This window comes from Ctenopharyngodon idella, chromosome 9 (genome assembly GCF_019924925.1).
Source record: "Ctenopharyngodon idella isolate HZGC_01 chromosome 9, HZGC01, whole genome shotgun sequence".
Taxonomy (NCBI): domain Eukaryota; kingdom Metazoa; phylum Chordata; class Actinopteri; order Cypriniformes; family Xenocyprididae; genus Ctenopharyngodon; species Ctenopharyngodon idella.
The window spans coordinates 30,100,992-30,127,807 of NC_067228.1; the positions used below are offsets into that span (position 1 = coordinate 30,100,992).

Genomic DNA, 26,816 nt, shown 5'->3' on the forward strand with positions numbered 1-26,816 from the left:
TGTGACCTGCGAGAGTCAGTTGCATCGGTTCACCTCCAGTCATCCTCTCCTGTGCCTCATGGGATACTAAAGTGTCCATAGGATGCATACTTCAGAATCTTGGCGGAAGTAGTAGGTCATCTGGGGACTTTTCGCCTATTGGTTTTCGAATACTTTGTTTTCGGACATGTTACTCTGTTGGCGTACTGTTTATCGCATGCTATATAGTAGGGAAGTATTCAGTTTCAGATGCAGCTATGTAGCCCTAGCCCTTTTTAGTGTTGCGTTTGTTGTGTTCTGTCTTCCGGTTCGTATTTCCACAGCATGAAGGTAAGATCATACGGATTTATGAATGAACCGCTTGTTTTAAAGTCTTCCTGGTCTACTGACATTTGTTATGACATCCGCTTTAAACATTACAATGCTCATGATAACTTTCGTTAACTCTACAATAAGTAAATCCACTTCACCAGCTAATTACTCTTCGAAAGCATGCCATAGAAATATACAGTGAAATTGCAAAAAGGAAGTTCAAACATTCTAAAGATTTCTGTTTCTCAGGCGCATAAGGGCTATCTGCTTACTAATTGAAAAGTTACAGTATTGTCATTAAATATTATAGATATCAATTAAATCAAAATCCATGTGGTAATAGCTTATATATATATATATATATATATATATATATATACAGTCAAACCAAAATTTATTCAGACACCTTGAACATTTCATTCATTAATACAGTTTATAGTTTAAACTATAGTTAAACTATAGTTAAAAAAAAAATGGTAATAAAATATAACAAGATAATACATATCTCAGAGTTAAACTGTGTCAGAAAAAAATAATCTTAATTATGTCAGATAACACTTAAGCAAAACATGGTCAGGTCAAAGTTTCTGAATAATTTTTGGTTCCAAATTTTTATCAATTGTACTGGTAGTCCACTGTATGAAGAATTTTTGGGTATAATATGTCACAGTTTACTTTATTTTGCTATCCTCACTTACATAAATGAACTATAGTGTCCTGCACCCACTAGTAAATATATATATTAGGGCTGTCAATAGATAAAACAATTTTTAATCGCGATTAATCGTGCACCCTTAGTTGCGATTGATCACACACTTATCGTGAAATTAAGCATACACCATTTATCTTGTTTAACTGCTTGTTTACGTTTTAGACCAGTCAAGTTGCGATACTGAACAGGACTACATGGAGATGCCAAAAAATCCTAAACCAACCGCCTTGACCTGCATATATACTAAAGTACACAGCAACATACACAGGACAAATCCAAACATTATCCTGAATGTCTGTGAAAACAACGTAAATGTACTGTACATGTACAACATAAATGTGCATAAATACAATGTGCGATCGGTGCGTCGAGAGCGCTCATATGATTTGTTTGCACATCAATATAACAGACTCACGCTGTACGTCACCGCAATCGTCTTTACTTTGATTGCAATCCTCATCCATCAAAACTTTCATAGCAAGAAGCTGGTTTGCTTTATCCAGCCGAGAAACAACATTGTTTTCATATCATCTGGCAATACAGCGGTGGGATGTTTCGACGTTCCGTTCAGACAGGAATAGCGTGATGCGGGAGGGCTCGCGCTCTTCACATACAATGACAGAATATGACAGAGAGTTCGTGTTTTAAAGCGAAACAGACACTGGAGTGAATAATTGTCTCTGCTATCTCTGATATAATCAGCATGGACTTTAAGATCATCTAACTGCGTGATGTAAATTACGTTATGATGCAATTTCACATGCTTCCGTAATTTTTTCGCGTAAAATTCTTTAAATTATTTTAACGTGTTAAGGATTTTGAATTAATCGCATGCGTTAAGGTGTTAACGTTGACAGCACTAATATATATATATATATATATATATATATATATATATATACAGTTCTCAATGTAAATGAGCACACCCTCTTTGAAAAGTAATATTTTAAACAATATCTCAATGAAATTTAACTTATAACATGAAAGTAAGGTTAATAATATAACTTGGAGAACAAAATTTTCAGTTTTACTCAAATTAGGGTGATGCAAAAATGAGTACACCCCACAACAAAAACTACTACATCTAGTACTGTGTATGGCCTCCATGATTTTTAATGACAGCACCAAGTCTTCTAGGCATGGAATGAACAAGTTGGACACATTTTGCAAAATCTATCTTTTTCCATTCTTCAAGAATGACCTCTTTTAGAGACTGGATGCTGGATGGAGAGTGATGCTCAACTTGTCTTTTCAGAATTCTCCATAGGTGTTCGATTAGGTTCAGATCAGGAGCCACTGAATCACTTTCACCCTGTTCTTCTTCAGAAATCCAACAGTGGCGTTAGATGTGTGTTTAGGATCATTGTCATGTTGGAAAAGTGCACGACGACCAAGGGCACGGAGTGATGGTAACATCTTCTCTTTCAGTATAGAGCAGTACATCTGTGATTTCATGATGCCATCAATGAAATGCAGCTCCCCGATACCAGCAGCACTCATGCAGCCCCACATAAGGACACTGCCACCACACCATGTTTCACTGTAGGCACCATGCATTTTTCTTTGTATTCCTCAACTTTGCGACGCCATACAGTTTTGAAGCCATCAGTTCCACAAACATTTATCTTGGTCTCATCACTCCAGAGTATAGAGTCCCAGTAGTCTTCATCTTTGTCAGCATGGGCCCTGGCAAACTCTAGGTGGGCTTTTTTTGTGCCTGGGCTTTAGGAGAGGCTTCTTTCGTGGACGGCACCCATGCATGCCATTCCTCTGCAGTGTATTGTGTCACGGGAAATAATCACCCCAGTTTGGCTTTCTACTTCTTTAGATAACTGCAGTGAACTTGCATGCTCATTTTCTTCAACCCTTCTCATCAGAAGACGCTCCTGTTGAGTTGTTAACTTCCGTGGACGACCTGGACGTCTCTGTGAGATGGTTGCAGTTCCATCTTTTTTAAATTTCCCTATCACTTTTGCTACAGTATTCTGATTGATAAGTAAAGCTTTGCTGATCTTCTTGTTGCCTTCACCTTTCTGGTGTAAAGAAATTATTTTCTTTCTCAGGTGTGACATTGTGACATTTCTCTTCCATGTGGTGCCATTGCTGACAGCATGAAATGGGAAGGGGTTTTAACACCCTTTTATAGTCAACTGTCTGCTGGACACTTGTGTAATGAATAATTAGACTCACCTGTGGTTGAATTCTTGTTAAATTAGACATTTGTAGTCTAAAATTTAGCTTTGGTCCAGAGACTTTCAGTGGGGTGTACTCATTTTTGCATCACCCTAATTTGAGTAAAACTGAAAATTTTGTTCTCTAAATTACATTATTAACCTTACTTTCATGTTATAAGTTAAACAGATGTTATATAAAACTTAGTCTTGTCAACATTTTGGAAATTGTTTTTGTGTTCATTGAGATATTGTTTAAAATGTTACTTTTCAAAGGGGGTGTACTCATTTACGCTGAGCACTGTATATATATATATATATATATATATATATATATACAGTCTCTGGACCAAAGCTAAATTTTAGACTACAAATGTCTAATTTAACAAGAATTCAACCACAGGTGAGTCTAATTATTCATTACACAAGTGTCCAGCAGACAGTTGACTATAAACTTTTCAAAGGGGGTGTACTCATTTACGCTGAGCACTGTATATATATATATATATATATATATACAGTGCTCAGCGTAAATGAGTACACCCCCTTTGAAAAGTAACATTTTAAACAATATCTCAATGAACACAATAACAATTTCCAAAATGTTATATATATTACCACATGGATTTTGATATAATTGATATCTACAATATTTAATGACAATACTGTAACTTTTCAATTAGTAAGCAGATTCAGTGCTAATGGATGCAAACACATTTTGTTGTTATTTCATTGTTATTATTTCATATTGCATGAATTTATGAGAACATATAACTTTATTAAATTTAAAATATAATTATAATTGTTTAAATTATCTTAACCAATATTAACAAATGCTGTAAACAGTGCTCTGATAATTTGACCGTATTATGATAGGCAGGCCTATTATTTCCTTCATGTTCACTTTGTTACAAATAATAATAATAATAATAATAAACGTATGGGCATTTGAACAAATTTAGCATTAATTCAAATACACTTTATTTAATCATATGAAATTCAAAACAAACATTTAATACAAATTAAGCTTTTAACAAGCCATTTAAAAATAATTTAAAAATATAAACAGCTCATAATTGCAACAAAACACGCAAACTTTATAAAAATTTATAACAAAAACGGTGCAAAAAAGAGTAAAGAGTTTACTCAAGAGTAAACTCACATAAAAGAACAAAGTGGAACATACCATTTATATTCATAATTAATAGAATCAGAAGCAGTGATTACAAATTCACAAATATTGATCTAGTCAGTCAAACAGGTTTGTAACAAAGCCTAAAATAGTGATTATGTTTATGATTATGTTTATGATTCCTTTGAACAGCTTACTCACACACTGAATCGTTTGCACCAGTTTCTCATATCAAAATACAGTAGTAACAGGATACTTTATAACACAGAGCCTATACTGTAGCTACAACCTACTACAGGAAGCAAAGCATTTGGCATCAATGAAGCAGCCCTTTATTGTGCATGCAGTTTATGTCCATATATCTATAATGCTATCAAAAAAGAGTAGCCTATCAAAACACAGGGACACAGGGATTAATTTGTGAAATGTTTTAGAATCCTTAAACCTATTTACACTTTAGAATTAAGGTTTTAAAAAAGTTTTATCAGGTTCATTTGCACACAAAAAACAAACAAAAAAAACAAACAAGAAAACTAATTCTACATCTTTTTAACAGAAAAAATAGCCTTCCTGTCATTATGCATTTTAATTATACATTTACTTCAGCAACAACTGTTAATTATTATTAAGTAATAAGTAGGCACACACTTGATGAACAGTAGGCTTTATTGAACAGTAACCACTTACCGCTAGCTTACTGCAATAGAGTACTCTACTCTGTAACAACTACAAATGTGCAGTTGCTTCCATTAAGAGCTATTTCTAACTGATTTGACTCTTAAAACACTTCACTTAGAGTAACCAAATGCATTCAGTTGATTCAGTAATTTTGATTAGAATAAAACCTATTAATTCAGATGTTACCTCACAAAACATTTTATGGTGTACTGCTTGGGAGTTAGTCTGATAGCAGTGGCAGGTGTTTGCATGGCAGCAGTGTTAAATGTCAGTCTGTAATGCGAGCTGGACAGCATCTCAGAGCTTGGACAGAGACTTTATTGGCCCCTCCATGCCCTGTGGCCAGCCTGAAGCCTCATGAACAGCCTGACTCCAAATGCTTCAATACAGAATTTGAACATTACTCATTCTCAAACACCTGTTAATCCATTTGTGTAGGAAATACACAAATGTAATTTTCATAAATATAAGGCACAGTGGGATGAAATGCATACCTTTTCATTGCTTTTCACTACTCCCATAGTGTATGATTGCAGACAAAATATATATGTTTATATTGAACATGGATGGAGCAACAGATGTTGTGTGAAAATAAATCATTATTTTAGTATTATAGTGGTTTGTTTGTATCATTTTTTTTTTTTTATATAAAATGTATGAGGTGGCGAGGTGGGCCTTTTACCCCACACATGGGATAAAAGGCTCACCAGCATGGGGCAAAAGGCACAAAGTATTTACACAAATACTTCACAAATACTTTAAAATAATTTTTTTTGTAATGTTGTTCAAAACAATCACTCTAGCAAAGAACTATTTTCGGCTTATTTTGGTAGATAAAATAATTAATTTTTGTTCAATAAATTTACTGTCATTAAAATATGTTAATTTTAAACAGAAATAAAATTATTTTAAAAAGTAAAGATTCTGAAAGCATTGAATGAGATCCCATAATAATTTAATATAGCTTTACAGTAGTAACAAATAAATATGATATTTTATTATATGGTATGAGTAATATCATACTTTTAAATATGATGGTTTCCTTATAAATATGGTGATTATCTCTAAGGTGGACACCCAACTTAATATTTGATATTTACCATCTGAATTTAACAGTCAACAAATGGAAAAGTCAGCCAACCTTGGGCGCCTTTTACCCCAAATACCATATTTTTAAATATTCTTCCGTTATTGAAAAACTGTTGCTTTAATTACCTTGAACAAAACTAAAAATCATTATTTGTCTCAAAATATAGTCAATAATTTCATTGATTCTTATTTGCTACATAAATCTACAACAATTTAAAAACCGTTAAATATTAGATCAAATTAGTGCAGAATCAACTTTGCATTTCTGTCTGCGAGCCAAGTTTCCACGTGCATCACCAAAAGCGATTGTTAAAGGGATAGTTCACACAAAAAAATTTGTCATAATTTACTCACCCTCAAGTAGTTTCAAACCTATATAAATGTCTTTGTTCTGCTGAATGCAAAATAAGATATTTGGAAGAATGCCAGTAACCAAGCAGATCTCGCCCCCATTAGTCTCGCGTAGCCAGACCTTCAGACTGACGGCAGAAGGTCTGGACTCTATCGCAGCTTTTATTGGCCAAGGACCACCCATGAGGACGCTTGACTGACATGTAACGCAACCAACCACAGTTCGTTTTGTTCCACGTCATATTTAGGGGTGTGAAAACTTAAAGTCAATGTCCTTATAATAACAGACTGGCATGCATCTATTAAATGATTCATTCAAGAACATTGTGCAAGTTTACTGCAACAATGTAGTTGCGAACTTCACATACTTTTGAAAATCCAGTGTTTAGTTGATTCTGGTAAGCGTTCATTGTCACATTTGTAAACACGACTGCGTTCTTCTTTCCAGGCGGACCGTTAAAGAACGCAACACACACATCTCCCGGACATCCTGTAGAATTCAACCAACCAGATGACGACTTCGAAAATCCTGAAGTGTTTCCAGTTAAGTGTTTCACATGCATCAGACGTTTAGCCAACGGTGCATGGGCTGAGACTAGCCCCCCATTGACTAACATAGTATGAAAAAATAAATACTATGGTAGTCAATGGGGGGCGAGTTCAGTTTGGTTAGTGACATTCTTCTAAATATCTTCCTTTGTATTCAGCAGAACGAAGAAATTTATACAGGTTTGGAACAACATGAGGATGAGTAAATGATGACAGAATTTTCATTTTTGGGTGAACTATCCCTTTAAGAAAAGTGTTGAGATGAATTTTTGTGCCATCTAGTGGTTCAAAAGAGAATAAAGTCAAATAGGCCTTTCACCCCGGTGCGCCTTCAGCCCCGCTGTACTCTATACAAAATTACAAACCGCATTTCCAGAAAAGTTGGGACATTTTGTAAAATGCAATAAAATAAAAAAAAATCTGTGATTTTTAGTTCTCTTTAACCTTCATTTAGCTGGCAAAAGTACAAAGAAAATATTTCCAATGTTTTCACTGACCAACTTAAATGTATTTTGTAAATATAAATTTTTTTTTATTTTAATGGCTGCAACAAACTCCAAAATGGGACAGAAGTATAATAAAAGTGAAAAGTTTATAGAATATCCAAGTTCAACTGTTTAACAGTCCTCAATAAGCAGGTGTATTGGTAATGTCAGTCTATTGTGATTGGGTTTAAAAGGAGCATCTTTGCCAGCAAAGATGGGTCATGGCTTATCATTTTGTGCCAAATTTCATGAGATAATTGTCAGACAAATCAAAAATCACATTTGTCAATGCGAAATTGCGAGAAAAAAAGGACTTTCACCACCTACCATGCATAATATTTCAGGGAATCCAGAGAAATCTCAGTACGCATAGGTCAAGGCAGGAGACCTCAGTTGAATGTGCCTGGCTTTTGAGCACTCAGATGGCACTGCATGAGAAACTGTCATGCTGCTGTGTTAAATACAGGCATATAGGCTTTTGAGTACTATGGAAAACCAGTGTCACTGAACACAGTCTGCCACCGCATCAAGAAATGCAACTTGAATCTTTTACACAAGGACAAATCTATACATCAATTCTATGCAGAGACGGCAGTGAGTTACCTAGGCCAGAGCTCATTTCATTTGGTCCAGAAGACAATGGAAATGTGTGCTGTGGTCAGATGAGTCCACGATTAAGCTTGTTTCTGGGGAAAAAAAGGATGTTGAGTTCATAGTCCCAAAGATGAAAGTGACCATCCAGACGTTCATCAGCGACAAGTGCAAAAGCAAACATCTGTCATGGTATATGGGTGCATCAGTGCAAACGGCATGGGTGACTTGCATATGTGTGAAGATACCATTGACGTGGAGACATATATTGGGATTGTACAGAGATATACACTGCCCTCAGGATGACACCTTTCATGGGAAGTTCATGGTTTATAAGATCAAGGCAATGTCAGGTCTCATTCTGCATGTGCTACAACAGCCTGATTTCGTAGACACATGTGGATGTGACTGACTGGCCATCAGATCTGACTTCTATTGAAAATGTATGGCCCATCATGAAAAGGGGAATCAGACAATGATGACCACAGAGTGTTGAGCAGCTTAAGTTTTGTGTCAAGCATGGGCAAAAATTTTGCTTGCAAAACTTCACCAATTAGCATCCTCAATTCCCAAATGATTAAAAAGTGTAATTAAAAGGAAAGGTGATGTGACACAGTAGTAAACGTGCCTCTGTCCCCACTTTTTTGGAGTGTGTTGCAGCCATCAAAATCAAAATGTGTTTACATTTACAAAATACAATTAATTTGGCCAGTGAAAACACTGGAAATTTTTTCTTTGTACTTATGTCAATTAAATAAAGGTTAAAGAGAATTAACAAATCACAGATTCTTAATTTTATTGCATTTCACAAAATGTCCCAACTTTTCTGGAAATGGGGTTGTATTTTTGAAATGGATGTTTGTTAGTTGAAAGATTATGTGGCCAATTCATTTTCACGATTTGAGAAATGTATACTGAACAGTGAAATTGGTAACACTTTCTATGAAGACCATGCTTATAATGAATTATAGCTCCATTTATAAGCAAGTATTACTATTTTATAAACATATTTATGAAGACTTATTAAGACCTATACCACATTATAAGAATAGTTATAGTTATAAGTAATTATAAAAATAATATAAATGTAAGTCATGCATTTTCCTTTTCAATGCATGTTCATAATTCATTATACACCGATTTATAAGTATTAATTAGTCCATCATATGGTTCTATGAATGTATTTATAAAGATGCAGCTTGCATTGCTATAATGTTATTATATTATAGTTACAATGACTTTTTATTCAGATTTATTTCTGTCAAATTAGTGAATATATTCTTATAAATAGCTGTGTTGTGTTCTTATAAATACTTATTGTGAGTAATAATAGTTACTAATCTCTATAAATACATCATTGTTGGCTTTAAGTAAGGTGAAAACATAGGATGCAATTTTCTTAAATCAAATGTTAAGAAATCACAAATTTGTGCTCATTTTACATTTTAAGTTGCTTACTTGTAAATGTAACTAATGAACAACAATTCCTGTAAAAAAAAAAAACAGAAATCATTAATACAAACAGTTGAAAAAAGTATCTTTTTTTAATGTTACATACTAGCAAAACAATGCAACAATATTTTTAAAGTATAATTCCAAACTGCTAAAAGCAATACCATGCAAATGGCTGAGGAGATATAGATTTTAACAAATCAAAATTACCATTCATTACCTCTAATGCAAACTTTAGCTATTCAAGACATAATAACTAGCTGATACAGCAAACAAGTGTCTCTGTAACTATTTTATATTTGATCATTTATAAATCAGTGTATAATGGCTTATGAGCATGCAGATTGAAAAAGCAAATGCATGGCTTATAAGTAATTATATAAATAATATAAATGTTTCTATAACTGTTCTTATAATACAGTATATATCTTAATGAGTCTTCATAAATATATTTATAGAATAGTAATACTTACTTATAAATAAGTATAATTGTGGTTATAAATCACATGGTCTTCATAGAAAGTGTTACCGTGAAATTTTATTTTGAATATAAATAAAGAAAGTATAAAAGTATCTGTTTCACAAATATTTTGTTCATTCTGCTAAATTATTGAGGGAAAAACAAATGGTAAAGCTCAAATTCACTCATCCTTCCATCACAAACTCATGTCAAATATTATTTCATTGAATTGGACTTGTAAGTGTCTCTCCAAATGACAGTGTATTAAGGTCTAAAAATCATGGAGAGAAAAAAGCACAAAAGACATCCTGTCAAACATCTAAAACCCAGAAAGCCTTTTTATAAGAATTAACAAGTCAAATAATTCTACAGCAGAAGCTAGTTGACATGTGGTGGTTTTGAGGGAACTTGACTCCCTTTGTTACATTTGTGTGTGGTCTATTGCCACACATGTCTTTGTATTATCATACAACAGAGAAGAAGATGAGCACACAATGTGGCTAAATTAACTTTCCCAATTTGGCAGTAAATGAAATCAATTCTATCCTTTATGTTACTTTTTTCATATGCCTTTTGTCTTGTTGTGGAATCTTTTTTCTCTCTGCCTCATTCATCTGTTTTGCCCTTTCCTTGATCTGATAGCATTAAACATATAATTAAGCCATAAAGGAAGGGCTGATGAGCGTCGCAGATGGTAATTGCGTCTACGTTTGAATGAAATGATATGCATTGCTACAATTTACAGCCTGTTCCTCATATTTTATTCAGAAACCTTTTATCTCTTTTCCCTCAGAATTATTCTGCAATAAATTTAGACATCTTATCAATAGCATAGTGATAGAGGCAGAAACCTGGAGACACAAGGGAGGGGAAGAAAAGAAAAGAAGAATTGAATAAAGAAAAATGTCCAATATTTTGCACTGTAAGAAATAGTCTTCTTTTAGAAGCTTAATGTGGTTGCCTCTTGTGCGTCTGTCTCATGTCTTGTGTTAAAGACAGAGCACTTCAGCTGGACATAAACCACTTTTAATTAATAATATTTTAAAGTTAGCTTTGTGCACTTTGTGTGTAACATCAGAGCATTACATTTGATCTTGTTGTATAATGATCCTTTAGCTCAAACAGCAGAGTATAATGGTGCTTGAAACGGTAAGAACATGTTTGATTCTCAGGGAATGCATGAACATGAAAAAAATATGTATCTTGTTTGCAATGTAAGTTGCTTACCATAAATGTAAATGTAATAGTGAAACACTTGAAGACGTCCATTACCAGTCCATCCTTTCTAAAAAAAGGAAAGTAAAGACATGCAAACTGTTTAGAACAGCTAAGCATTTAACATCAGACTAGTTACTGTGTACCACGCTGAATAGGCCACCTAAAATCAGAGTGAATTTCCATGTTAGCATTGCTGGTTATTGCTGTGCACTAGAAAATTTTGCTGGTAAGGCAGCATGATTTTTTTTTTTTTTTTGTCATGACAAAGCTGCTTATTCAAAGAACTCTTTCTGATTAATCTAGTAAAGCAGCCCGCGAGTAGGAATGCACAATTGTGCAAGGGGTTACAGGCACAATTCGGTACCTCATCCTCAGCTCATCTACAGTGCCCAACCAAAATAAGGCTCTACCTCACTCTACCAGCGATCACAGTTCCCTGAGTTCTAATCACATGCAACTGTCACTCATCACAGCCCATCAGTAGCACTATAAAGCACGCTCACACACAACAGTTGGTGTCTGGCCTCGTCAGAGCATACAGACTAACTTACCTGCTTTACACACCTGAGGATTCTTTTCGTTACCTAACTGAAGTCTTCCAGGTCATCTTCAGTCTTCCAAGTCATCTTTAAAGTCTTCCCAGTCATTGTCCTGTCAAGTCAGTTATATTCTTGTCTTGTTTGCTTCCCAGTGTGTTGTTGTCCAACCTGCATCCAACCTGCAAAAAAAAAAAATGCTATATCACTATCCATCACGTTTTTCTGAAATCTACCTAAATTTATGATTAGAAGTCGCTACTGCTTCACTTTCTCACAAAATAATGTCACTTTAGCAATAAACAGGCAATCAACTAGCAAACAACTTGCTTTGAGCAAATTTTATTGCACACAAATAATGACTACAAATATCTCTACATTTATGTTCGATATAAAATTTCAGATGTTTAGTCTAAACATTTTCCTAATGAGCAAAATAGAAAACAGCCACAGAAAATAAAATAAAAAAGTTTGGCTCATTCCTTGATGATAAATATTTAAAATAAACCATCTTGTGCCCCCACTATCTTGGAGGGCCCTATACCATATGAATGAATGAATGAATGAATGAATGAATGAATGAAGGAAGGAAGGAAGGAAGGAAGGAAGGAAGGAAGGTAGGAAGGAAGGAATGAAGGAAGGAAGGGAGCATTTATATAACGCTTTACTATATACTACTGTATACCCAAAGCGCTTTACAATCATATCAGAGGGTCTCCTCAACCACCACCAGTGGATGATGCGACAGCTACCACACTGTAGGTGGAGTAACTAAATATGAACTAAACGCCACAGACATTTGCAGGTAATAAAGTTTGCAACTACATATTTACTAAAGTCCAAAACAATATGTGAATATATTTTTGCAGTACCACCTGGAGTTAACCATAGGTCAAAAAGCCTCCAAGGTCCAGGGACCGTTTTACCTCTAGGTGTTTGTGTCTATATGTGTTTGTGTGCATATGTATGTGTCTGTGCTGTGACAGTCACAATGTGGATTGAGTGGATTATCTTTGCTGTGTCCCTAGAGGAGATTTAGCCTTCAAAACATCACAGTTTCTCATTTGGTATTCCACCATACAATCCCAAATAAACCATGAAAGCCGTTAACACAACACCTTTAACACTGATATTGATATTGTCCTGTCCAAACCAATTGCTCCTATACAGGACAGACTTTCTTTTTAAAACTTTCCTCCTTCAATGAGCTGAACATGTTTGTGGGCCTGTAGCCAACACAAGCTGATAGTATTGAACTGTCCCTGGTGTCATCCTGCTCTCTGCTGATACTTGAGCAGGGGTAGGACAAGCCATATAGGTTTAACTCGCGTGTCTGTTTGACCTGCCAAGTGCTGAGATATGCCAGCTGGCGGGCTTACGTCTTGGGGGGTGGGGTGGGGTGGGGTGGGGTGGGGGGGATTGAGCTCTGCACCTCAGGCCCCTGCTGTTTAGTCATGGTGTAACTACATTACCTTTAAGTACTGGTGCTTATGTCCGCTGGCTGACTTTAACAACCCTACTACCACTTTCAGCCTGGAATCCACTTCACCCAGACCCCTCTGTGCTCTCAATGCCTGGGGAGACATCTGTGTAACTGGTAATAGACTGTAGAGGAAGGATAAAAAAAAAGAAAAAGAAAAAAGATAATGCTTTTGATCGATCAGCACGAACAAATTTCATTTGGGAGATCAATAACAGTTTTTATAGATGACAGAACCAAACAAGTACATTTATTTCCTGTCTGTGATTGCATCTCTCCGGCAGAGAAGAGGAGCCGGTCGCCGATTCTGTGTGCATTTGGAACAGAACCCCTTCTGGTGCTTTATTGCTCACAATCTGTATTTAAAACTAATATCAGCCTGCTGTGCATGGCCCAAGGCTACAGCTGCATAACCTGATATATATGGAGCTCTTGTGTTCCCTTTGTATTAGAATGTGAAAAATACCTTTTCCTCCACATTTCTCATTGGACATCAATTTCTTTTTGTTTGTGTTTGGTGACTATAATGATTGTTTTTTTTTTTTTTTTTTTTTTTTTGTGGGCGCTGGGGTAGTGATTTGTAATGCCTCTCTGTATGATGTAGCCCAGGCATATTACAAAAACTGATTGCAGAGAATGGTGAGGCTGAGGATGGAGTGGGGGTGGTTGGGGGTTGGTGTTTGAGGGACTGGAGGAGGGGGATGCCGAGTTTACACTCAACCTTTCTCTCGTTGTTCTTCTCGTCTCTGTGATGCAGGGGTTAATCCGTATATCCCCTCCAGACACGAGAGCCCTTACAGTGGTGCGTTGAACAGTGGCTGATGTACGTCCACAGATACAGCACAGACAGAAAGAGAAAGCTCGTCCACATAGATAAATATTTACTAAGGGAAGTACAGCTTGAGGCAAGCTCCTTAATCAGGAGGAATATACAGACCTCAAAGGAGACCTGACTCATATCTTATGACTGTTCATAAAGGGTAAAACACCTGTTGAGAGGATTCACTGCAGAAATTAAGTTAACTTATGCTCGTTCATTTATATTCACTGTTAATACAAATCCATGGATTATCTCCTCATCAGTGGTGTAAGATATTGGGTAACACTTTCCATGAAGCCTGTATTTGTAATGTATTATAAGGGTATTCTTAATTCTTAATAAAGCCTTAACTGTAAAAATCTTTATAATATGTATCAACTCATAAATAATTGTAACAACAGTTATAATACATTAAATACTTAACTATTTGTGGATCTAAGGTTTAAGAGTATGATCATTTATAACACATGAAGAACACCATATTATATCCATTTAAGTTATTATAGTTCCAATTATTATAATGTACAGTAAATGTATTATAAGTATCTCATATCTTGACATTGTTTAAGATCTACTCAATATCTTGTTACATATTCTGAGTGGTCTTTTACTTTAAAGTGACAAATACAGAGTCTTCTAAAAGTCTAAAAGGCTTTATAATGTGGTCATAATATTTTTTACAAGTAGCTTTATGTAAAGCAATATAAGTCTTCTTTTAAACAGCCATACAATATCGTGAATGGTTATATGACACATGTGCTTTGAACATGTTTTATTGTAATATCAATAAAATCATTTTTGCTGATTTAAAAGGGTGAGCTTTAACTTTCTCACAATTTAATTAACATTAGCCTCACTAGAAACACTCAAATATGAACAACCAGTCCTAACCGTTCATACGATGTAAGATAATGTCAAGATATGAGACTTAAAATACAAAAACTGTGGGAACTAGAATCCATTATAATGTGGATATAACATGCTGTTCATCATGTGTTATCAATCATCATATTATTAAAAGTTATATTCACTAAAATTAAGTATTATAGGTGTTGTCACAATTATTCATGAGATGATACAATATATTATAAGTCTTTTTTTCCCCCCCTCCACATACACACACACACACACAAACACACACATGCACGCACGCACGCTAAAGGACTTGGGTTCAGAGGACAGTGCGACAGTGTCCTCTTGTCCTAGTGCATTTATATTTGGCCCAGGTTGGGCAAAGGGCTGAGATGCATATTGTTTGTGTTCATTTAAATAAGGAGAAATGTCAGCTTTCCATGGCTGCAGGCTGCTTGCATGTTAGATGATCCAGTCATTGGTGCCTGTGGTTGTGGGGTCGTGGCTGGTCCTTCCAGGTCAGTGTCAGCCATGTGGCGGTTTCGGGCCATAATTGACCTTTTGACAGAGCGCAAGGAGACAGTTCCTCTCCCAGGGCTGGAATAATCACTTCGGATCTCCTGGTGCGGAAAACTCACCTCAAGTAATTAAAAATGATTGTTAATAAAAAATAGCTTTTGTTTTTTGTTTTGAGAATAATAAAATTTAAGTAACACACCATTTCTCTCTTCAGTCACATCAAATGAATTTACAAAGCTTCCAATTTATTCTAAAATACACCATCTTGCACTTTTATCTGTACAAGTTTGTGCCAGATGAATTTTTCTATTTTATTAATTATTTAATTACAAATAATTAAACAGTAAATAGTCTTTCATGGTTCTATTATTGCTACTTCGCAATATCCCTAGCTCAGCGTAAGGCAGGTACAGTAGATTGAATTAGGCCTTAAGTGTGTGTGTGTGTGTTCCGTGTGTGATATAGCCTCCATGAAACGCATACGTCCCCAGGTCCGCCCTAAGGGTGCAGAGCTTCACCCGGATCTCTGACGTCTGATTTGTTAACCATGTGACCCATTGCAATGTCTCTCATCTCTCCCCTCACCCCTCTTAGACCTTTTGTTGTTCGTCCCCCCCCCAACTCAATTGTTTTTGGTCTCCTCTGCCTCCATTCTGTTATTACAAAGCTTGCAGAGAGGATGTAGAAAACACTATTAAAGGGTAGGATTAGAATTATGGATTTTAAAGAGTACAAAATGATGCATAAAACAACATAGGACCACTGAAACATGAAAACAAAATGCTCCATCATATGATACCAGATGCTAACAGCATGCACTATCATTAATACACAGGCCTTTTTATTTTCTTAACACATAGTTTTTCAACCACAGTATAAAGCTGTCATTAAAATTTAGTCTGAAGCATATTTGCATGTAGTGAACTAAGGCCACTCATATAGTAAACCAAACAGTATAATTTCAGAGTGTGCAGAGGGAGAAAAAGGCTTCAAGCATTTTTTGTATGTCTTTACAGTGTTTACAAGACACAGAAAAATAAAGACACAGCTTCAAACGCTACAGGCCTGACTGGTGGGAATGGAGTATTATGATATTAATTAAAACACAAATCGGCCTTCCCCCCTCTCTGCGTATAGCCCGTGGGTATACAATGTTGTACACTTGATTGAATCAGGTAGTAGCAGCCAGCTAGGCTTTTCGTATTTTGCGCTTGAAGGGCTAAGAAAAATTTGAGCGTGGCTCCATTACTCTCAATTTGATGGGGGAGTGCTTTATAAGAGCAACCACAAGCTGACAGCATAGTTTGAAACATACTTTAATTTTTAGTTGAATATCACATTTGCAGGTTTACCATTTGATGGTATATGAATGTAGAGGAGACCATAATAATCTGAAAGCTGAATGTCGAACCCCGCCATGTATAAAATATTGTCCTTTTAAATTCATAGTTTTCACATGTCATTACGCCCTTATAGAAACGCCCACCTGGAGGGCAAAACAAGGATTTAAAGTCAAGACACCTTTATTTATATAGCCTATATTTATATATTTATATTTATACAATAGAGATTGTTTTAAAGCAGATTTACAATGATAAACATTAAATAGTCAGTGATGCAAACAGAATTCAATTCTGCTGTAAAGCAGCTCTATAAATAAAATATTGTTCAGCTGAAGTCAGTTCAGTGTTGATTCAGTTCTGTTTAATAACTGTGTAAAGTTGATCAGTTATGGAATGAGTTCAATTCAGCCTTCCGCCATTGCCCACTAATCATTTTTACCAGGTTTGTGCCATGTACTAATATAGTAAGACAGTGATATTAAAATACCAATTTCACCTTATTAATGATGCATACTATATACAGGCAATCAGATGAACCCAGAATATAAACGCAATGCACAGTTTCTCGTTAAACGTTTTCCCCATAGTAAACCATTATAAAGAATACGCTTAACCATTTAGCACCTTGTGTTCATATTCTTGCCTAATCTGCTCGCCTGTATATAGTATGCAACATCAATAAAGTGTATACTGAATTTGGTCTTTTAATAACAGTTTTAGTACACTTTAAAGTGTTTTCATGTTAAGTGTTTTAGAATGTCCCGCTGTTTTAGTGATTGAAATACTGCAGCAGGTGCTGTATATACATCACAAGTGCCCAAAACTTGCATTTTTGTTTTTCTTCTTTAGAGATGGAAAACTGACAGACCTATTATGCAGTTCTATGGATGTTTCGCCAGGTCTCCGCACCTGTCATGTGATGGAAAACAATGAATTGGTGGGGCATATATTTTGGACAATAGGTAAAAAAAAAAAACTTATTTAAAAAATAAAATAAAATAAAACTTTGGTTTGTGTGTTATGGTTCCATTGTTTTGGTCTTGTCAAGTGGTTCTCAGTTCTGTCTTGTCATTGCTTTATCATCTTAATTAATCACAGGTAGTCATTAGTCATTGTGTATATATTTTATAACCCTCATATCCCCGTTGTCTCTTGTCTAGCTATGTTTTATGTAACCCGCTGTTTGGTGAGACTGTTTTCATGTTTAAATCAAGTTCAAATTTGTTCAAAACATGGTTTGGTTCTGTTTACTTTGCATGTTTAAGTGTTAAATAAAGTGTACTTGGGTTCATTTAACTTGCCTTCAGTGGATGATTGTTACAGACAGGTTATGTGACATGCCCTTATCCTTGAAAACCATCAACAAAACTTCACTGGGTCAGTGGCATAGGCTAGCCTCTGGGTATGCAGGGTATGCACGTGGGAAATGGGCCCTGGAAGATTGGGGGCCCGCCCAGGGAGACCTTTTAATTAAAACGAGGGAATTCATTTTTAATTCGTGGCCACTATATATATATATATATATATATATATATATATATATATATATATATAGTATGCTTGTCATGTGCAGTAATTTCTTGTGCACATTTGTTATGTTTTGCACCCCGCGGCTGCCGTAGAACAAACGCCGTCATTTTTTTTTTTTTTTTTTTATTAAATGACGTTGCATGTGCAAACGCTGCATTGCCACGCCAAATTAAACAGAAATGAATAAATAAAACACTGTGAGAGGTTAGTGGCTAGCTAATTGAACATTAAAGGATGTACAAATACAAACATCAAAAAGTGGGGCCTTAAAGAGGAAAGAGAGGGTGGAGTAGTTAGTTGCTACACAAAAACTACCCAAAATAGACAGTTTTTTGAATGTTGAGAGAACATCTATTACATCTAGCTTCAGCGACATGTGCACCGTTTCAGTTCTCTTTCTTACCATCCTTGTTACTGTTGCTTCAGCGAAGCGCTCATTTTCAAAACTGAAGCTAATAAAAAATTATTTGCCGAGCACCATGTCGCAGAACAGATTGACTGGCAGTTCTTCTCATTGAGAATGCACGAAGCCGTGAATTAAACACCAAGGACATAGTGGATGCATTTGCCGAAAGAAAGGCCCGGAGAATGCAACCAAAACGAGTGAGTAGTTTTCTGTTTTTACATTTTGGGCCGCCGTGCCAAGATCGTTTGTGTTTGCATGCAGTAGTTTAGACATTGGCTGAGCCTTGGTTATTTTAGACTTTTTTTTTTGTTTAGTAACTTCCGTTCTGGTTGTGAAAAGTTGTTGGGTAGAGTGTGTTTTTTATGGTATTGTTAGGTATTGTATTCTCTTGATACGCTACAGTGAACGTCCAAATGTGTCTTGTACCTGGGGGACGGGGGCTAGGGGGGCTTTGCATATTGGCCCGGGACTGACTTGTTACGCCACTGCATTAGTGTGAAATAAAATGTGACCCAAACTAAATTTAAAAAATAGGCTTAAAAATTAACTCACATTTCTGCTGCTGTTTATATATGATTTTTGTCATGTCAGTGTTACTATCTTTGCATATTGTTGGGACTACGCAGTGCATGATAATATTAGCCTAAATTTGAAAGTTTGATTTTATCAGGAAATTTTTGTTTATTTTTGTACAGTGTCGTCCAGTCGATATAAAGTTCTGAAGCAAAACCAGTTTAAAACCAGGGCTTAAAAATATTTTTTTTTATTATTATTATGAATTAAGAATTTTAAATGAGTAAAAAACAGAGCTTAATAAAACATTTTGTATAAGTCTTAATGGAACAAGGGAATGGACCATTTAGTTTATGTGATTCATATTCATAAATTTAACCATATTTGAATTTTTTAAACGTACGAAGGCAAATCACATAAACTGAAACGTCCATTCCCTTGTTCCATTAAGATTTATGCAAATTGTTTTAAGCTGTATTTTTTTTTTTTTTTACTCATTTAAAATTCTTAATTCATGATATAATATGTAAGGATTATTCATTTAAATTTGATGGAACTATACAACTGAAATTAGCAAATCTAAAAAAAATAAAAAAAAAGGTTTAAACATTTTGAGTGCAGCATTTGATCACTGGATTTACAGAAATCATTTCATTTTTTAAAAAGTGTCTCAACATAGCAACATTCATTGCATATCTAATCAACTCATGACAAACACATTAATTATTATCTGAATTAGGGCTGCATGATTTATCGCGATTAAACTGCACACAATTTGGCAAAATCTGTTAGCATATGGAGCCATACTTCATTGACAAGCTGCGCATAAAAAAATTATCGCAGCCTTTGCGATTTCATAATAGAAAGAATTTAAGCGATAATTGCATTTAAGTTCAATGTTATTTTTCATATCGTACAATAAATCGTGCAGCCCTAATTTGAATTATCACTCAGTAAATAATTTAACCATATATTACTGTTTTTGGAAGGCTTTTGTCTTTCAAACAGATTAAAATGTACAAATTCATGTCATTTCACATTTACATGTAATGCAATGCAAGCATTCCCCATCTTTTTGTAAGCTGAAAATCTTTGACCTAATATACAGTGCATCTGGAAAGGATTCACAGTGCTTCACTTTTTCCACATTTTGTTATGTTACAGCCTTATTCCAAAAGGGATTAAATTTATTATTTTCCTCAAAATTTTACAAACAATACCCCATAATGACAACATGAAAGAAGTTTGTTTGAAATCTTTGCAAATTTATTAAAAATAAAAAACGAAATCACATGTACATATTCACAGCATTTGTCATGACAATCAAAATTGAGCTCAGGTGCATCCTGTTTTCACTGATCATCCTTGAGATGTTTCTACAACTTGATTGGAGTTCACCTGTGGTAAATTCAAACCAAGCCATGAAATCCAAGGAATTGTCTGTAGACCTCCGAGATAGGATTGTATCAAGGCACAGATCTGGGGAAGGGTACAGAAAAATTTCTGCAGCGTTGAAGGTCCCAATGAGCACAGTGGCCTCCAATGGAAGAAGCTTGGAACCACCAGGACTCTTCCTAGAGCAGGCCACCCGGCCAAACTGAGCGATCGGGGCAGAAGGGCCTTAGTCTAGTTTGTTCTACGGCAGCCACGGAATGCAAAACATAACAAATGTGCATGGTCACTCTGACAGAGCTCCAGCATTTCTCTGTGGAGAGAGGAGAACCTTCCAGAAGAACATCCATCTCTGCAGCACTCCACCAATCAGGCCTGTATGGTAGAGTGGCCAGACGGAAGCCACTCCTCAGTAAAAGGCACATGACAGCCCGCCTGGAGGACTCTCAGACCATGAGAAACAAAATCTCTGGTCTGATGAAACAAAGATTGAACTCTTTGACCTGAATAACAAGCGTCATGTCTGGAGGAAATCTTTTTTTTTTTTTTTTTTTTTTTTTTCCTTCATTTTTTTAGTTTTATTAAATTTACAAATATTTCAAACAAACTTCTTTCACTTTGTCATTATGGGGTATTGTTTGTAGAATTTTGAGGAAAATAATGAACTTAATCCGTTTTGGAATAAGGCTGTAACATAACAAAATGCGGAAAAAGTGAAGCGCTGTGAATAATTTCTGGATGCACTGTATTTACTTGAAGTACCCCCTGAGATTTTAAGTCAGTAAGTTAGGTCAATAATAAAATTAAGTCAATAATAATATTAATTAATAAACAGTACACTGTTTTCTGATGTCGGTTAATGTTCACATGACATGCTGGTAAACAAATAAAATATTTCATCTTTTTTAGTATGTGTATTATTTTGATTGTTTTAGTTTAAAGTTATTTATTTTAATTTTAACTTTATGATTTAATTAATAGGTTTTCATTAAACTCTCAAAACCCCTTGCAGTTCCATCATGAAACCCCAGTATGGGAAACTCTGACATAATATAATATTTAATGCACTTCGTGTTGATTATAACAAAGAATGGAACATATTTTCATTCCCTTTGTATTTTTATGCCAATATGGTATAAGATTTTCCTATTCAAATCAATGTGATAAACAAATTCGGGTCAAAAGTAGAGGTCGACCGATATATCGGTCGGCCGATATATCGGGCCGATATTTGTCTTTTTTTAATATATCGGCATCGGCCGATATCCGTGTTTACTAGCGCCGATTTAAAGCCAGGCACGTCCGCGGGCAGCCCTGTGTTATTGGTGCGGTGGAGTGTGCTGCTGCCGCATGTGATTTGAAACTTTTGGAAGATTCAACAAAAGTACTGGGAGATAAAGGTAGCCTAAGGCTTAAATTCTGATATTTCAAAGTCCTATGGCCATATATTTACTATATATTACTAGTAAACTATGAAGTGTTGCTTCACTTAGTGAAAGAAACAACGGATAGCATAGAACCGTCGGGAACTGGCATAATGCTACAGCTGGTTGAAGGTTCGCTTACTTGTAGTTAACTTTAAGGACTGTAGTCCAAAACTACCAGCAGCTTGCTTGCTAACATATTAGCCATACATAACATATTAGTTATAAGTTCTGTTTTATTTTTCCTGTATCGGAGTCGGAGAATTTCACTCTGCTTGGGGTGGAGAAGGCGGCAGCTCTGACAAACACTGCAGCGTGATTGAGGGCTACTCCGACAAATATTGGCAATATTAAGAGAATTTGGCATTTCCAATTAATGTAAGCCTGTTACATTCTTCTAGTCTATTATTATTACTATTAGGTAAGCTACTTTTGTTTTTAAATTAATATTATAATAAATTTGCCCCGCAATAATTTCACAGCGCATCACCGCATAACTGACGTGCTGTGAGGATAATAAAAGATTAGGCTATCAGCTCCTCTTTGAAAATGTTTTAAACATTTTTTAGGTCTATTATACAATGAATTAGACCTATAATTAAAATTATTAACAGTCTATAATATTTCCTAACACTGCAGTCATAAATGAAAATTAAGAGCAGCTTTAGGCTACTTCAAGCACCAACTTAAAAAAAAAAAACAAGCTGTTTAACACGAAATACTATTCTTCTCATTTGTTTCACTATATGTACGGGCAACAAGAGAAATAATGGAATAAATTAAGACAGTTATATACCGTTATCAGCATATTATGTTGAAATTCGTCTCTGAGAGAAAATGCTCCGTTAATGCAGCGTCAGGCAGCTCCGTCACTTTTACTTTCACTTTAAATACTGACCGAGGTTAAGCTTTTACCGGCATAACTTTTCCGCAAAGTTTGCGCGTTGCTTCTTGTGTGATATCCATTGGCTCCTCTTCTTGGTTGAACCCCCGCGGATTTGCGCTACGCCACTGCGCAGAAGTGTATGACATTTGTTAGGAAGCATGGTTTGATGCAGACAATAGCCGGGTTTCCATCCAACCTGTCTAACATTGACCGTCAAGAATGTCAGAAATCACTAAGAGTTTAGCACTGTCCTTGCATACAAGGCTGTGCAACATGACAAAGTTTTTAATTGTTTTATTTAAATGTATATTTAAGTTTACATTTAAGTTTACAAACTTGAAAAATTCAGCTTGATAAATGCTCTAAAATTTTTATGTAAATCAAGTCAGTGTTCAATAAATGATGTTAAGTTTAGAAATGTTGTGCATCCACTTATTATTAGTGTGACATTTTAGCATGCAAATGAAGGGGAAAACTTCATCTTTTGAAACGATATCTTCAAAAGATATCGGCCCTAAAAATCGGCAGCACATATCGGCCATCGGCTGACCCTGACCTCTAAACATCGGCATCGGTTATAGAAAAACCCATATCGGTCGATCTCTAGTCAAAAGTAATCTAAAAGTAGTCAGATTGTACCACCATAAATGTGTAAAGTAATGGATTATGTTACTAACTACAATTTTTGTTGTGTATATAATATAACATAATATAATATTATATATATATATATATATATATATATATTTTTATACTATGGGGCTGCTGAATGCTCGAATCTGATTGGTTGACCAGCGTTCTAAGGTGTGCAATTATTTTCAGGGAAACGCACAGCTAAAGTAGTTCTAGGCAGGTCTTGACCACACTGCAGTTCCATATCAATTCGCCAAATGTTTTCAGTTATTTCAATAGGTCCTACAGCCTACAACCGCAAAAGAAACAAAACCCACAACATCACTGACCAAGCAAATAAATATAGTAAACAATAGGATGAAAATGACAAATTATTGTCTTGGTTTTTGCCACAAAATGTTTTATTGTGTCCTGAAAGTAGGGCTGCACGATTAATCAGACGATTAGAAAAAAAACATTGAAATCGCACTTAAACTATTTGGCTTAGTGCGATTATTTTATTTATTTATTTTTTTTTATGCGCGGCTTGTCAATGAACTATGGCTCCAAATGCTAATCCATCTGAAAGCACTGCGAGTTTGAACCGCTTATAATGTACATTTGAAAAAGCAACACGCGTCAAACATCTTTCCAGACATGAGAAGCATTTATTAACATCTTGTCCAACAAAAGACAACATTTAATAATATGTTTTTACTCCAAACTCACTTCATAACGATAGTTGAGCATCCTTTTGTGAGATGATGTGGCTTCTTACACAGAATAAGGCAGTCGTGTGTTTAATAGTCATGTTTAATCAATCAAAATGTTTCAATCTTCTGTTTGTTCAGCTACAGCGATAGTATGGGATTTCCTGGAATGACGCGTGTTCTACTTCGGCAGCAGGGCAGTTTCTGCGCGAGAGCGCCCTCTGGCTTTCAGATGGAGAAGCATTTACTACTGATCATAGAGCTGTACAGCTTTGACAAGCTGTGCATAAAATAATCGCAGCCTTTGCCAAATCGCGTGCGATAAAATTGCGATAAATCGTGCAGCCATTTTCAACACAGTCAAATGTATCTAATATGATAAACAGCGCTGTGTTACCTCATACGCTTGACCGGAAGAAGTGGAAGCGGTGACTGCGGCATAATAAAAGTTCCGCTACACGCGAGACGTGTCGTGTTCTTCTTTCATTAGCAGTCATTCCAGCAGCCTCGTTCAGCTCCAACATGACTTGCCCCCAACACTGCTTCTTTTCCACTGACTGTGAGGTGAAGACGACATCTCCTAAGTTTCCACGCTCAAACTTGCCGCCATCAAGCTACGCCTTTGTTTTGAATAGGCGACCTCTAGTGGCAAAAATCTACATATTGCAGCTTTAAACAGGGGAATTTTTGCCCCCATATTTTGAATTTTATGGACATTCTGCTTTCTATAGGCTCCATCACACAGTGAGTTGTTGCCCAGCCTGCATCATATTCTTCATCAACTGTATGAAATGTCAGATGACCTACGTAGGTCTGAGGGCGGGGCAAGTGCGTTAAATGCATTAAAAAAAATTCACATTTTGGTATGCTTTGAAATGTTGCTTTGTGAAAGCTAACCGAACCAAGAAGAAAATGCAACATTGTAACAATTTAAGTCCCTGTTTCGGAACAAAGCAAACAATCTACAGGTCTGAAAATGCCCACGCCTGGTATTTGCTGTCTAGTCATATCCATTACAGCCTGTGCATAGCACTTAATCTTTTATGACACAAGATCTTGGCCAAATGTAGGCCCATTAAACAACAGAAAAAAATAAGCGCACACATAGCTACAATAAACTTTGTAACCTGTAAGTTGATCGCAAAATTTCTCGGGAGAACACAAACATTTTGCAAGTGAACACAAAGTTTCTCTGGGGAACGCAAAACATTTGTGAGGGAACACAAAAGCATTGACAAATAATTTTTCCTCCCATCATATACTTTTTTCTTCACCATACAACTGTAAATATGAGCTTGATTTTAGTAAAATTATAATAAAACAATGACAACTTAATTATTTAAAAAAATTAATTTTTATTTAATTTCCTAAATAGTAGTGGTTTTACTACACTAACCTGCAATTTCCATTGGTTTAAAAACACACCATGCTGGATGTAACCCGCCATTCATTTTCACCTGAAAGTAATGCTTTAACGGTTGGTGACATATCCTTGGAAAAACTCCTGAGATGCAAAAGCTAATACCAGTGCACTGACATTGCGAAATACCTATGATGACTATTTGAATTCATGATTGGTTGACAGCCAATTTTAAAATATTAAACAGAACAAACAAACAAAAACATTATTAATAGGTTAATGGTAATGTCAAATAAAACTTTTGTTAGATTTTGCTGTATTTGGCCGAGCAGTTGTTTGGGTGGCTCGCCAATGTATTCGATTTCTCTAATACATAAAATAAGTTAGCTTGACCTGAGTTCTTGTGGGGAGAAGAATTTATTGAAGGTAGTAGCATAGCACAGTTCTTCAGCAGTGATGTTAGCGTGTCGGTCTTCAAGAATCTTAACCCAAGACAGGGACAGAACTTTATACATGAAGACAAAAGGGCTACATACAACAGAAAACTGTTAGGACCTCCCACAGGAGATCGATCTACCCTGCAATATACTCTGAGCAATGCTGTTTCTTTGTCATTCACACCCATCAGTTTCTATAATTACACAATATTTTACTTTTCAGATCTCCTCTTTTTTTAGAACGATTACATTTAAAAAAAACAAAACAAAAACAATTTGTTCCTATTAAAATTTTGTTTTCAGAGCCCTGTTTAAAACCACCATCTTACACACTATAAGGCAGTTGGTTTCCTTCAGGATTTTGATGTGAGAGTTGCTGTGTATTATGGAACTCTCTCTAAAATAGGATCATGGATCTAAATTGATTGTGTAGGAATAGTATTGGTGTCCAGAGCACTTCAATAATCTTACACAAATTCACTTTTGTATTTCAATTATGAATGCAATCAATAGCTTAAGATACTCTCCCCGCTGTAGAATATTATTGACTGGCACTATATAGAAACTGATCCTTTTCTAGCCATGTCCCTCTTTTAGGACCCTGCTCATTATTGCTCTAAGTTTGTGTGATGGAAACGGACAGGAAAAACTCCATTAGTGAGTCCTTTCCTGCTCATTAAGGATCTGTCCTGCTGAGCTGTGAATATGTAAAGTTTTAATAAGCACAGTGACAGGATGAAAGCACATCTACTAGGCTTTAATGCGGTAGAAAGGAGAGGTAATATAACACAATAGAGCAGAGAGATGGCTGTAATTA

At 35.6% G+C, this 26,816-nt stretch overlaps 1 long non-coding RNA gene across 1 annotated transcript; it reads left to right on the forward strand.

Moving 5' to 3' along the window:
* Nucleotides 1-134: 134 nt before the first annotated feature.
* LOC127518820 (uncharacterized) lies at nt 135-17,903 on the forward strand. Its single transcript, XR_007931671.1, has 3 exons — nt 135-309; nt 6,873-6,967; nt 17,579-17,903. It is a non-coding gene; the product is annotated as an uncharacterized LOC127518820 (long non-coding RNA).
* The last annotated feature ends 8,913 nt before the right edge of the window (nt 17,904-26,816 follow it).